A 14,112-nucleotide genomic window follows, 5' to 3' on the forward strand; every position below is an offset into this window, starting at 1 on the left:
ACTATTTCCTTCTACTCTTAATGGGATAGAGATCTATTTGGAGTAAGAATCCCCAATAAAGGCAAGAGTCATTTCAGGAGATAGAATGAATGAAATTGTGTTTCCTTTTACTATTGGTCTATTGAGCAATTCTGACATTCCTGTTTTGTTCCAGTCCAACATCTTTAGAAAACAGTATATATTAGTTTCTAACTAAAATTGATACAGTCAGTACTTTAAGACTAACTTGGAATACAGTATAAGTGAGGCAGAGAGCTTATGCTTTTAGTAGCTCCTCCCCAGAACAAGAGGTATTTCTGGCTAAGTTTCATATACTTACTTTTAAATTTCTAAGTTTAGAGAAATCACGCAGAGCTTATTAAAATTTCATATTTCCACACACAGGTGTTCTCAATTAGGGGACCTTGAGAACAGGAACCTCTAACAAGCAGTACTACTGCTTGTTTGTACTAGTTTATACTTCTGAGAAATGCTGGGTTCATGGTTTCAAGGATTAATTCAAATTAGAGAAAAAATATGATTTACTATAAAGTAGTAATTCTGTTGCTGAAAAGATACTTTCTGATATTTAACAATTATATAATCCATTTTATCATCAATATATTACTATATATAAATGAAAATTTTTCAGCCCAGTATTTGGGTTCATACATCAAAGCAACTCTTACCCAGCACTTACTTACTTTCCTAGCACTAACTCTTACTTTAGCACTTTGTGATTTGACTGTTACAGTATCACAGCTGTATTTTGAGGCTTTTACACATGTAGTTGCTTTTCTGATTTCAGTCCTGCTCTTCTCATTGTTTGCACATCAATATTCTCTATGAATTCTTCCATTTCTTCCAAATTCAAGAAATAAATACCAAAACAACATTGAGATTTCACTTCATCACAGTTAGAATAGCATTATCAAGAAAAGTAATAATAACAGTTTCTGTTGAGGTTGTGGCCAAAAGGCAATGCTACTACACTCTTGGTAAAAATGTAAGTTTGTTCAACCAACTCTGGAAAGCATTATGGAGGCTCCTCAAAAGTCTAAACATAGAGCTCTCCTATGACCCAGCAATTCCACTCCTAGGCATTTATCTAATTGACCTAGCCATACTAAACCTAGTCATACTAAACCTACTCACACAACCATGTTCATTACAGCACTGTAATAGGCAAGGTATGGAATCAACCCAGGTGACCCTCAGTGGCCAAAAGGATCAAGAAAATGGAGTGAATATACAAATGGAATTCTATGCTTCCATAAGAATGATATTGCCCCATTTGTAAGGAAATGGAAAGATCTGGAAAAAATTATATTAAGTGAAGTAAGATCAAAGAAAAATAGGTTACATGTTTTCCCTCATTTGTAGTAATTAGAATGAGCCTATAAATCTACAAGTAAACACAATCAATGGACAGTAAAAGACAAAAAGTTACACTTGTACGTGATAACTTAAATAGGAGTGTAAACATTCACACAGTGGGACCAAAGGAGGATATTCTTAGGAGAGAATCACAAAAGCTAAATAGCTATGTACTGTACATATGACCATATAAAATGTTTATCAAAATGAACTCCGACAAATGGAAACAAGAGGTTTTTTATAGTTTACTTTTTGTGATTTTTTTGTTTTGTTGTTTTTCCCCTTTAGTCACTCTTTTTTGATTTCTGTACTTTTTGTCTTGTATGTTTTAGGGAGGGTAAGTAGAAGCATAGAAATAGTGGAACAATAAACTAATTCAGCAGTGATACTAAGACACTATGTTGAAAATGAGCTATACAACTTGGTGGGAAGGGGTTGGGAAGGGAAAAAAACTGAGAGAAAATGCGGGAAGAGGTAACACTGTTCAAAAAGAAATATACTCATTACCTGACCTATGTAACTGTAACCCCTCTGTGTATCACCTTTACAACAAAAATAAGCAAACAAATAAGATTTTTTTATTCTGTCCAGCCATAAGAATGATAAAAACCCATGTGTCTATCTGTGTGTGTGCATGTGTGTGTGCACACATGTGTGTGTGTGCACATGCACATTCATTAAGAGGTTTTAGATGAGATAACCTGAGACCGGATAAACTAGATGTAAGGCAAAACTATCGCTTGCTGTTGCTAACATTTATTGGCATCTCCTATATGTCAAGAGATTGTGATAGATCATTTATAGTAATTATCTCAAGTGCGGAAAACAGGCCCAGTTATAAGTAAAGCAAGGACCAGAGAGCTTAGGTGACATGTAGTATCATACAAGTGATAAAACAGAATGAAAATGTAAAGCCAGTTCTGAGTCTATATTAAATGAAACGGTGTTTCACTCTCTTTCAGGACATATCATGAAATAATAGAAAATATAAAAGGAAAGAATGAGAACTAATCTTAACACATTAGGTAGAATTAGAGGAGGGTAAGAGATTATACTAAAACTGTGACAATTAAAGGAAACAAGAATGAATTTAGAAGAAATCCTTCTTGTCAAATCCATTATGCTGCTTCCATTTGCACCATCATTGTTACCTCAAAAACAATAGGGATTTAGGCTTTCCATGAGAAACTAGGAAAAAATGTCTGAATAAATGACAAATGATTATAAATAACAGTTTCAACTGATTTTCCAAAATAAGACCTAGTTGAAGAATAGTTCATAGGTAACAGCCATGCAAATGTTCATATTAAAGTTAGGGTGAGACTTCAAACTCTACTATAGAGCCATAGTAACAAAGACAGCTTGATACCGGCACAAAAACAGACCTGAAGACCAATGGAATAGAATAGAAAGATCCAGAAATAAAACCACACCCTTACAGTCAGCTGATATTTGACAAAGGAACCAAAGACATAGAATGGAAGAAACACAGCCTTTTCAACTGGTGCTGGGAAAACTGTGAGGCCACATACAGAAAACTAAAAGTGGACCCCAGCCTGTCACCATGCACTAACATCAACTCAAAATGGATTAAAGACCTCAACATCAAACCTGAAACTCTGAAACTACTGCAGGACAGAGTAGGAGAGACACTTGATCTTATAGGCACAGGCAGGAACTTCCTGAACAGAGTTCCAGGGTCACACAAATTGGAGAGAGAGAGACTCGACAAATGGGACTACTTTAAAATAAAAACTTGCTGCCAGCTAAAGATATAGCAACCAAGCTAGAAAGACAGCCAACTAAATGAGAAAAAAATATTTACCAGCAATATATCAGACAAGAGGCTAATATCCAGTATATTCAGGGAACTCAAGAAACTAATCTCTCCCAAACCCAACAAACCAATTACTAAATAGGTAAGATTACTAAAGAGAGACTTCTCAGATGAAGAGATAAAAATGGCAAAGAAACACATGAGGAAATGTTCACCATCCCTGGTTGTAAAGAAAATGCAAATAAAGACAACACTGAGATACCATCTTACCCCAGTCAGAATGGCCCACATCCTAAATTCAGTCAATGACGAATGCTGGAGGGGATGCGGAGAAAGAGGAACCCTATTACACTGCTGGTGGGAATGTACACTTACACAACCACTTTGGAAAGCAGTGTAGAGGATCCTCAGAAAGCTAAATATTGACCTCCCCTATGACCCAGCCATACCACTCCTAGGCATCTATCCTGAACAACAGGAACCAGAATACAAGGACACATAAACCTCCATGTTCATTGCAGAACTGTTTATAATAGCCAGGATATGGAAACAACCCAGATGCCCTACTATAGATGAATGGATCCAAAAATTGTGATACCTATGTACAATGGAATATTATGCAGCCATTAAAAAGGACAAAATAAAAAAAAAAAGAAAGGACAAAATAATGGCATTCACAGGAAATGGATGGAACTAGAAGAAATCATTTTGAGTGAGGTAAGCCAAGAGCAAAGAGACAAACAGCACATGGTGAATGCTAAATCCAAAACATAGGGGCTGGGAAGGCAGCTCAGTGGTAGAGTGCTTGCCTTGCATGCATGAGGCCCTGGGTTCCATTCCTCAGCACCACATAAGCAGAAAAAGCCGGAAGTGGCACTATGGCTCAAGGGGTAGAGTGCTAGCCTTGAGCTGAAGAGCTGAGGGACAGCGCCCAGGCCCAGAGTTTAGGCCCATGACTGGCAAAAAAAAAAAAAAAGAAAGAAAGAACAAAACATAAGGAGATACGACAAAGTAAACAATACTCAAGAAACAAAGGACCTCCACTCATCTGGTCGAATCATTACTAAATGACTCCATGCTGCTGACATATATATTATACATGTCACATCGGAGGGAAACTAGGAGGAGGACACAGAAACAGGAAAACGGGAAAACATACAACAGTGGGACCTATCAGCTGCCCTGGTCATTGATCAAAACAAACTAAGCAATTCAATGGCAGCGATGGGAAGGAGGGCATGAGCGGGAAAGAGAGAACAGCTGGCACTAAGCAAAAGGAAAGAAATGTACGTATCACCCGATGTAGAAGAAATAACTGTATTGTCAAAGCTCATCAGACTCATAAACTTTATAGACCATGACAAAGACAATTTTCCCCATGAAGGTTAGAATGTGTTTGTGACTTTAACTTAGCATCCGACAATACTGTGAAATTTGTGTAATCACTTAATCACAATAAAAAAATTGCTATAAAAATAATGTTAGGGTGAGCCTGCTGCTGAAAGAGCCAGATACTCTAACGGCAACATTAACAGAAATATACAGTCTAAACATGGTAATGACTAGTCTCACTACAAGGGCAAACTTTTTGTCCTCCTCTTTAAAAATGTCCTTCATGATATAACCATCCAAATAGCTCCAGCACACACCTAACTATGAAGTCTCCATCTTCCTATGTTCATACAGACATTAACAGGTTAGAAGTTTAGCATTATAGCTATTCAAAAGTAACAAAGGTCATGCATGTTCTAGTAGGGAAGAGCAATCTTAATGAGGAGAGATTTACAAACTAAATCATATGGAATTTTAGTCTTCCATTTCAATGTGTTCTTTATAACTGTTATCTTCTTTCTGGTGTTTATCGCAATCTGAATTTGTTTTCATTTGGTATCTTAATCTGGAATACATTTTGTTTACTTTTACTTGGATGCACGCCCTATGAGAAGACAGCTTTTCTCTCATGTTCACCACATTCCAAGTACATTAGTGAATTTCACCTAAGTGTTCATTGAACATTTGATGAAGGGATACAAAAGCAAAGTATTGAAATAGTACGTCTAATATGGGAAGCAGTAACAATAGTTTTTATATACCAGAAAAAGTATAGCAAAAGGGACATTTCTGTGTCTTTACAGTGATCAGCACAACCAAACGGTGCATGTCAAGAATTCTAATTTTGGTTACAATGAGCAAATATCTTCTAAGTCACAGAACTATCCAACAAGTGAAGGGATTATCCTATTTGATATGAAAGGAATCTTCAGTATAGAAGGCAGTCCACACACTTATCTAAAGCTTCTATGATTCACAGCACATAAAGAATAAAACTATACATGGAAATTAAAAGAAAATAGTTATTCAAAAAAGAGAATGAAAAAGAATCATACAATTGCACCTGAATAAAACAGTAAGAAAGAAGAACAGGTCCTCATAGTATTTTTGGAAGAATATTTATTCAATGTATAAGGCTGCAAATTGGAAATCTAAATAAACACTGGTCCCAATGATGGTCAAATGAAAAAAAAAAAAAAAAACAGATGACCAATTTAAAGAAGAAGAGTTGACAAAACTGACTATTATATTTCTTCAGGTCAACTTTTATGAAAGTCAAAATAGGAGGTCTGTCTTGCTAGATACATGTGACCACAGTAAATGTCTTAAGACTAAACTAAGAGAGCTCTATTTTGGAACACTCAACAAAAGCATGATAGCTCAATCTTTGAGATTAGATGGGCTTTCTGTGAAAATATTTAAAGAGACCAATGAATTAGTAATGGAAACATTATAGTAAATTCTAACTTTTGAAAGATTATTTTTGAAAAGTCATCCACTCTTTCATTTATCCTTGGGCATAAATGCACTTAAATAAAAACCCCAAAGGTCATTTCATTAGCTTTCTTTTTCAAAGTCTCCAGTAAAAGGCATTCTTGAAAAATCTTTTTGCAAAACAGTTCCAAAAATAAAGATGTCTGTTTTAAAGCCTTTCTATATTTTAACAGAAATTGCTCAGAAATATCTTCTGACTCGTCCAAAATATTTATCTGGATTATATCAAATTACATGTTGTAAGCCATACCGTGATGCAAAACCATAATTAAGATATGATTCATGAAATTCAAATTATGACTTAGTATTTTAAAGCTTGTATATTCAGTTATACATTTAAACTTTTTGTGGTACTGGACTTAGAGCTCAGTGCTAGGTAAAAGCTGTACCACTTGAGCTGAACCCCTAAGCCCTATTCTGCTTTATTTTTTGGATAAGATCTTACAATTTTGTCTAAATGCTTGTAAACTATGATTCTTCCCAAAAGTCTAAAGAAAGATTTATCCAGATACATACCAAGAATAGCTACAACTGTTGAATAAGAATTGTGAAAGAATCCAATTAAAGTGGATAGCTTATATTAAATGATAGATATAACTTATATTAAATGATAGTTATAGTAATCTTTCAACTTTCCCAAAACAATCTCCATATCTTCCTCATTTGTACAATAGAAATTTAAAAGATAATCAGACTGTGATAATATTTTCAGCTGTGTTGAAGTAGAGAACTACTGGGAAGAAACTTAAAAGACATGATTAATTCCAACAATTAAATTCAACTCAGGACAACAATGAAAAAGCTTACTATATACAGAGCAATTAACAAATAGTGAGTAGTCATCATACACAAACCATCTGGAATGACTAAGAGACATAAAAGATTTAACAAGCAGAAGTAGTTCTGTTAGTATGTCTGTTTCTAAGGTATTCACACTATAATATGAATCCCCTCAAAGCAGTAAACCATTCTTGTTTCCCAGGCTTAGGGAAATACTATGTATCAAAGTCTAACCTGGCATCTCTGGTCCTTAGCAGCTGAAATCTTGATGTCAACAAACATTTCAAAGACATAGTGCTTGTTTTGTTTTGCTTAGAAAAGAACCTCCTCATCTCCCTGATAAGTGGATGCTAAATCCAAAATATTAGATGATACGACAAAATTAACAGGACTTAAGAAACGAAGAACTCCCACTCATCTGGTCGAACCACTACTAAATATCCCCATGCTGCTGATCACATGTTTGGTGTATATGTGTGCACCGTTATATGTTATAGACTGTGATAGACAATTTGCTCCAGGAAAGTTAGAATGAACTTGTGACTTTAAATGAGCATCATTATTCCACAATACTGTGAAATTTCGGAAATTATGTAATCACTTAATCACAATTAAAAAAAAAAAAAAAAAGAACCTCGGGAAAGGTAGGGAGGGAAGGGATGGTAGGGGGAAAACAATGGAGGGGGTAACAATGCTCAATAGGAAGTGTACTCATTACCTTGCTCATGTAACTATAACCCTCTGTATAGTATCTTTACAATAAAAAATACAAAAATAAAACTAAAAAAAAAAGAAAAGAACCTCCTCCAATCTTGACAGCATATCACATATGCAATAGAGGCAGAATGTGATGGAAATAAATTCAAAGCCTTTCTCAAAGTGTAGCACATATAATGTACAATGAAATGGATAATACTGAGGATAGCACTCATAGAGAGAAAACAGAACTGACATAATTCAGTGTCTTAAAATAATACATGGCCTTAAATAAGAACACAGCAACATGAAATAACTGAGAAACTATAAAAGTGAGAAATTATCTGAGCTGAAAGATTTTTGAAATAATAAATTTACAACAATCTTAGTTAAATTTAGTGTAGGAAAGAAAAATGTCATTAGGAAAAAAAACATCTCTGAGCTGATGGCTCACACCTGTAATCCTAGCTACTCAGGCTGAGATCTGAGAAGCATGGTTCAAAGCCAGCCCAGGCAGTAAAGTCCATGAGAGTTTTATCTCTAATTAACCATCACAAAACCAGAAGTGGCACTGTGCTTCAAAATGGCAGAGCACTAGCCTTGAGCAAAAGAGCTCAGGGACAGCCCCAAGACCCTGAGTTTAAGCCTCACAACCAGAAAAACAAAGAAAAAGAATATAAAATTGGATAGTTTTATTCATAATATTTTGTAAAGCGTACTCAATAACATATTTAAAGTATAATTACATTTTAATTGTCTACTTTTAGAAAAGTCCTACTCAACTGAGTAGAAGAAAATTAAAAGAAACCCAGAAACAATAATTATTACCATACCTACTTATATTTGGTAAGAGAACAATAATTGCTTTATTCTCTCTCTCTCTCTCTCTCTCTCTCTCTCTGTGTGTGTGTGTGTGTGTTCAGTCCTGGGTCTTGAACTCAGGGCATACACATTGTCCCTAAGCTTTTTGCTCAAGGTTAGTGCTCTACCACTTGTGCCAGAGCTCTACTTCCAGCTTTTTTTCTTTTTGTTAATTGTAGGTAAGAGTCCCAGCGACTTTCCTATTGGGGAAGGCTTGGAAACGTGACAATTTACTATCTCTTAATATACAGTTTAATACAGGTTGACCCATTGCAACAATGAGATGTACAAGACGCTATGTCAAAAAACGAACTTTACAATTTAGGCGGTGGTGGGGTGGTGTAGTTGAGGAGGTGGGAGGGAGGAGATGGTGGGGGAAAAACAAAGGAGGAGGCAACAATGCTTGATTAGAAATGTACTCATTACCTTGCTCATGTAACGGTAACCCCTCTGTACAGTATTTTCAAAATAAAAACTTATTAAAAATGAATTGTTATATTCATCTTTTTTTTGAGACAAGATCATGTCCTCCTCAGACTCCAGAGTAGCTGGAACTCCAGGCATCCTCCATCACAAGCAGCTGCCAATTTTTTCTCCATTGCTGGAGTCTGAACTCAGGGCCTAGAGCTTCCTTTGCAGGAGCTAAACCAATTTTGCCATGCCCCAGAATTTTTTTTTCATTTACTTATTTTTAATAGTATTGTGTGTTCTGTTGGAATTTCCCTAGAGGGCAATGTTCCTAGTTATGGTTTCCTCATAGGCGGGTTGACAGGTACATGCCATCACAGCCAACCGTTTCATTGTTCCAGATAGTAACCTCCTTGGCCCAATTGGCCTTGAATGAAAATTTCACTATCTGCCTCTCAAGTAGCTCAAGTGGATCAAATGTGATCCACTGTGCCTAGCTCTATTTATGTTTTAAGGATAACATTTAATAGACAAATTATTAAGGTACTACACTTGAGCTTAGCCAAAAGGCCGAGAAGCAATTTATTAAGGTACAAATGATGGCTCTATTCACTTCAATGACTTACAACAATAGTGTATATAATCATATATAAATGTTTGCTTTAATTCTAATGGATAAAATGAAGTGTATTATCAAGATAACTGTGAAGTTTATTCATATTTTCATTAATATACTAAAGTAAAAGAAATCAAAACTTTATGATAAGTTAGACTAAAACAATAATGCTGACCAATGCAAAAAGTAATGTAATAGATAACATGTCAAACACCTGTGATTAACTGAATCAACAAAATTATTTTATACTACTTGATTTTAGGTAAAAAGCAATTGTGGCTCATTTTAATTGCTTTATATTTCTCTAATGAGCTGACACTATGAAAAATAATAAAAAATACTTGCTGCTATAATAAATCTTAGCCATGAATGTAACTAAATCCATTTATTTTCTAGCTTATAAATTACCAAGACCTTACTACATAATGATATGCATAATTTAAATTCTCTTAAGTGATAAATATTTTTTAATTGCACACAAGTTTGGCTCCTAATACTTCTATATTTGTCTCTATTACTTGAATTAAGAGAATAGTAAGTTTTATGTGCAAAAAAAAATCTGCAAATGCTTCAAATAAATAGCATAAATTAAGTAATCATGAAACTGTTGTAGGCAGGTGTGGGTAGCTCACACCTACAATCCTAGCTACTCAGGAGGCTGAGATCTGAGGATCACAGTTTGAAGCTAGCCTAGGAAGGAAAGTCAATGAGACTCTTACCTACAATTAGCCACCAAAAAGCCAGGAGGGAGATGTGGCACAAGTGGTAGAGCACTAGCCTTAAGCAAAAAAGCTGAGGGACAGTGCCTAGTTCCTGAGTTGAAGTGCCAGGACCAACACACACACAAAAAGTGTCACAGTTAACTTTAAATATTTAAGAGAATAAAGTCATCTTCTAGTAATTCAGTAGAATCATTTATATTTGATATAAATATAAATGAAACTAAGAAACTGTGCACTGATAGCTCATGCCTGTAATCCTAGCTAGTCAGGAGGCTTAGATCTGAGAATTTTGGTTTGATGCCAGGCTACACATCAAAGTTCATGATAATCTTTGTCTACAATTAATGGCCAAAAAGTCGGAAGTGGAGCTGTGGCTCAAGTGATAGAGTATTCACTAACCTAGAGCAAAAAGACTAAGGGACAGTTCCTAGGCCCTGAGTTCAGCCCTAACACAGGCATGTGCAAGCATGTGCAAGCATGTGCACCCGCACACACATGCACACACACACACATAAAACCCCAATAATCAAAGAAGCTGATATAGAGTTTTACTATAGAGCAAAATAAAATCAGTTAAATTATAAGTAAAATTATCAATGCAATCATACAGTTGGAGAACTGAGAGAAAAATTCCGATATCCAGGAAAAGGGAGTTAACATAGCAGTTGGACCCTATATCCCCAATGCAAGGTAACACTTTTGTTGTTAAAGATGTGAAAAGTACAAGAAAGTACCCTCAGTGTTGCATCAAAAATTCTACAGTGACTGAAATGCATTTCAGATTCAGTAAATAACACTACAAATTGCTTATGTTAAAGCAAAAATATTTCAAGAGCACCTAACACTCCAAGTAGAAGGTCATCGAGTTTTGCTGAATAATCTATATGAAATAAGTATTGTAGAAATAATAAAGAAAACTATATTAAACCACCTTAATAAGAAATGATAGTTAAATATTATTGGCTAAAGCTATTTATAATTTTAACAAAAGCCATTTTATGAAATATCATAAATATTTTTAAATGATAAGCACTCACTTTAGCAAGACACTAATTTTCCTGATTATAAAAGAAATAAATGTTCATTGTAAGAAGGCTTAAACTGAACAGTAATAAAAAAACCAAAGAAAATCTTTATTAATTTTAGTATTTTCAAATAAACCTATAGAGCTGGGAATGTGACTGAAGTTGGAGAGTGCCTACCTAGCAAACATGAGACACTTTAAATCCTAGTTTCACTCAAAAATAACAAAAATGCAGGCTATCATCATGGTAAGTATCAGACAGAAAATGTCATATCATAAAATAAAGTTATGATTATTTATAATTATTAGAAAAACTAGTCCTGGATGATTTCTATTTAAGAAAAATATTGAAAGGGCAATCCTTTTTTTCCTCTTCTGACAATTTTATTTTTCTTAATACCTATACATTTAGCTATATTTCAATGCATTGTTTAGTTTCTCATAATTTTCTTAATCCTAAAATGTCTACATGCCCTGGAATAACTCATCAGAGCACAGAATTGACCTATTAATATATGAATAGTGATAGTCCTCAGGAAGTTTTTATCAGCAGACTTCCTATGTGTTAATCATCTTTTGTGAACTTTACTTGCATTCAGTTGTATCTTTTTCACATCTGATAATAATAGTAAGGCTGAGGTTGATTAGAGAATTCTCTTTCAAGTCAATATCTTTTCTTTTTGAACTCATAAAAATTATAGTATCTTCAGAGAAAACCAGTTTATTAATCATTTTTCTCTTAAATAATACTTATATATGAAAAATCATGCAAATTTTATTTTAATGAATGAGGAAACTTTGACTGCAAAGAAAAATGGTAAGATATTCCTGCGCAAACCTTTCTTAATATGGCCATCCTAACAAGAAAAAGAATGTTTCAGTGTATTTGGTGTACTAAAGGAAGTTATTCCATAACCTTATCTGACCATCTCATCTCAACATCTGTTTGCTAGGTATTTCAAATGATATCTTCATGAATAACTATTTATGGGAAATAAGCTTTCAGAAATTATAGAACTCTTCTATATTTTAAAACTCTGAAGTTAAATCTAAAATTTGAGTTGAAACAGATTCAAGAATAATAAAAATGTTACTTCTCCAGACCCAAAGAAACATACACTGCATGATTTCCCTCACTTGTAATAACTAGGACATGTCTAGGATATTCTTAGCAGAGGATCACAATGGCTCAATAGCAATATGGATATGACCATATAAAATGCTTATTGAAATGAACTCCAAGAAACAGAAGCAAGAGTTTGGTTTTTGTTTTGTTTTGGTTTGGTTTTTTTGGGTCTGGTCGTGGGGCCTGAACTCTGAACTCTGGGCCTGGGCGCTGTCCCTCAGCTCTTCAGCTCAAGGCTAGCATTCTACCACTTGAACCACAGAGCCACTTCCAGCTTTTTTCTTTTTACTTATGTGGTGCTGAGGAATTGAACCCAGGGCCTCAGGCATGCAAGGCAAGCACTCTACCACTAAGCCACCTTCCCAGCCCCGTAAGAGGTTTTTTTTAATTGCATGGTTTGCAGTTATTTCTTTTTTCATTTTTTTCCCCTTTGGTTTATGCCCTGTGGTCACTGTTTATTTCTGTTCCCTTTGTCTTGTACATAAGTTTATCAGATTTCCAACATTCTTTCTTAAGGAGCCATGTTGAGCACATAGATTACTAAAGTTCATTTAGTTCTCAAATCTAGCTGAATAGATAGGAATAAGTCCCTCATTTTATCGATACAAAAACTGAGCCTTTGAAACATTCAGTATTTTACTTATAGCCCAATAGTTTATGGAAGCCAGGATTTCAGTTCAGGTTTCATTAATTTGTAGGTTACAAAGTCTCTAAACACTGTATAAACTTCAAAACGCTTATAAACTTCAAAACAGCTACATAAATATAGCATCCTTGTGCAATAATATATAACGTTAGGTTGAGTGTCATTTATAAGCAAACTAAATAATTAATATAGAATGGAGTATAATGCCAGCAAAATTACTTATGCTTCTTACAAAAAGAATAGGTTCAAAGTAAGTATTTACCTTGTTATAGAAATACAAATTAAATTATGTAAAAGTAAAGTTAAGTGGTTTGTCAGTTATATATGAAATGCTGTAGAAAATGAAAAACCTAGACCTAAACTAGAACTATGATAAAGCCTTTCTTTTCCAACCTTCCCCTTCAAAAAATTCCTTTCAGAAAGAAATTCTAACATCTTAAAAAAGTTATTCAAGGAAACATTAACAAAAATGAATAAAAGCAACATCAAGAATATACTATGCCCCAGAAGTTCATTCTGATTATAAACTAAGCTGCTAAGTTTTGGCTTAACTGATTGCTATTTTAATTAAATAAATTCACAAGATCAAAGAAAAAGATATCACATGGGAAGAAATGAAGCCAAAGTTAGAGTGAAAAAAAGAAATACAACAAAAACTCGGAAAAATCTTATAGGGAAAAGTCAAACAGAAGTACACAGGCTTGAAGGTTTTTGTCTATTAAAAAATAAATAAAGCCGGGCACCGGTGGCTCACGCCTGTAATCCTAGCTACTCAGGAGGCTGAGATCTGAGAATCGCGGTTCAAAGCCAGCCAGGGCAGGAAAGACCGTGAGACTCCTATCTCCAATAAACCACTAGAAAACCGGAAGTGGCGCTGTAGCTCAAGTGGTAGAGCGCTCGCCTTGAGCTGAAGAGCTGAGGGACAGCGCCCAGGCCCAGAGTTCAAGCTCCATGACCGACAAAAAAATAAATAAATAAATAAGGCAGTGCGAAAGGGTAAAGACTACAGCCTTTGGCTCCAGGCCGAACGAGTGTGCCAGCTTCCTCAATCTCTGTCACTACAGGGTTGAGGGAACTTCAGTAAATTTTTTCTTTACTTTCCTTATCTCTAGACTGGGAATAATAATGTAACCTCAAAGGGCTGTAGTGAGGATTAAAAACTATAACATACATAAAACTTCATATTGTTATTTTTTATGTAGAAAGACCAGAAGAGTAAAATGCAATAATCATGGCTTCTAGCTTTCTGTTTAGAGCACCTACTGGGTTTTTTT

The 14,112-nt window shown here is 34.8% G+C and overlaps 1 protein-coding gene across 5 annotated transcripts in view; it reads right to left on the reverse strand.

Moving 5' to 3' along the window:
• Rabgap1l (RAB GTPase activating protein 1 like) overlaps positions 1 to 14,112 on the reverse strand; it is a 466,677-nt gene that overhangs the window by 276,409 nt on the left and 176,156 nt on the right. The gene's annotated exons all lie outside the window — the stretch shown is intronic.

This window comes from Dipodomys spectabilis, unplaced genomic scaffold (genome assembly GCF_019054845.1).
Source record: "Dipodomys spectabilis isolate Male_0828 unplaced genomic scaffold, ASM1905484v1 ptg000019l, whole genome shotgun sequence".
NCBI classification, from domain to species: Eukaryota; Metazoa; Chordata; class Mammalia; order Rodentia; family Heteromyidae; genus Dipodomys; species Dipodomys spectabilis.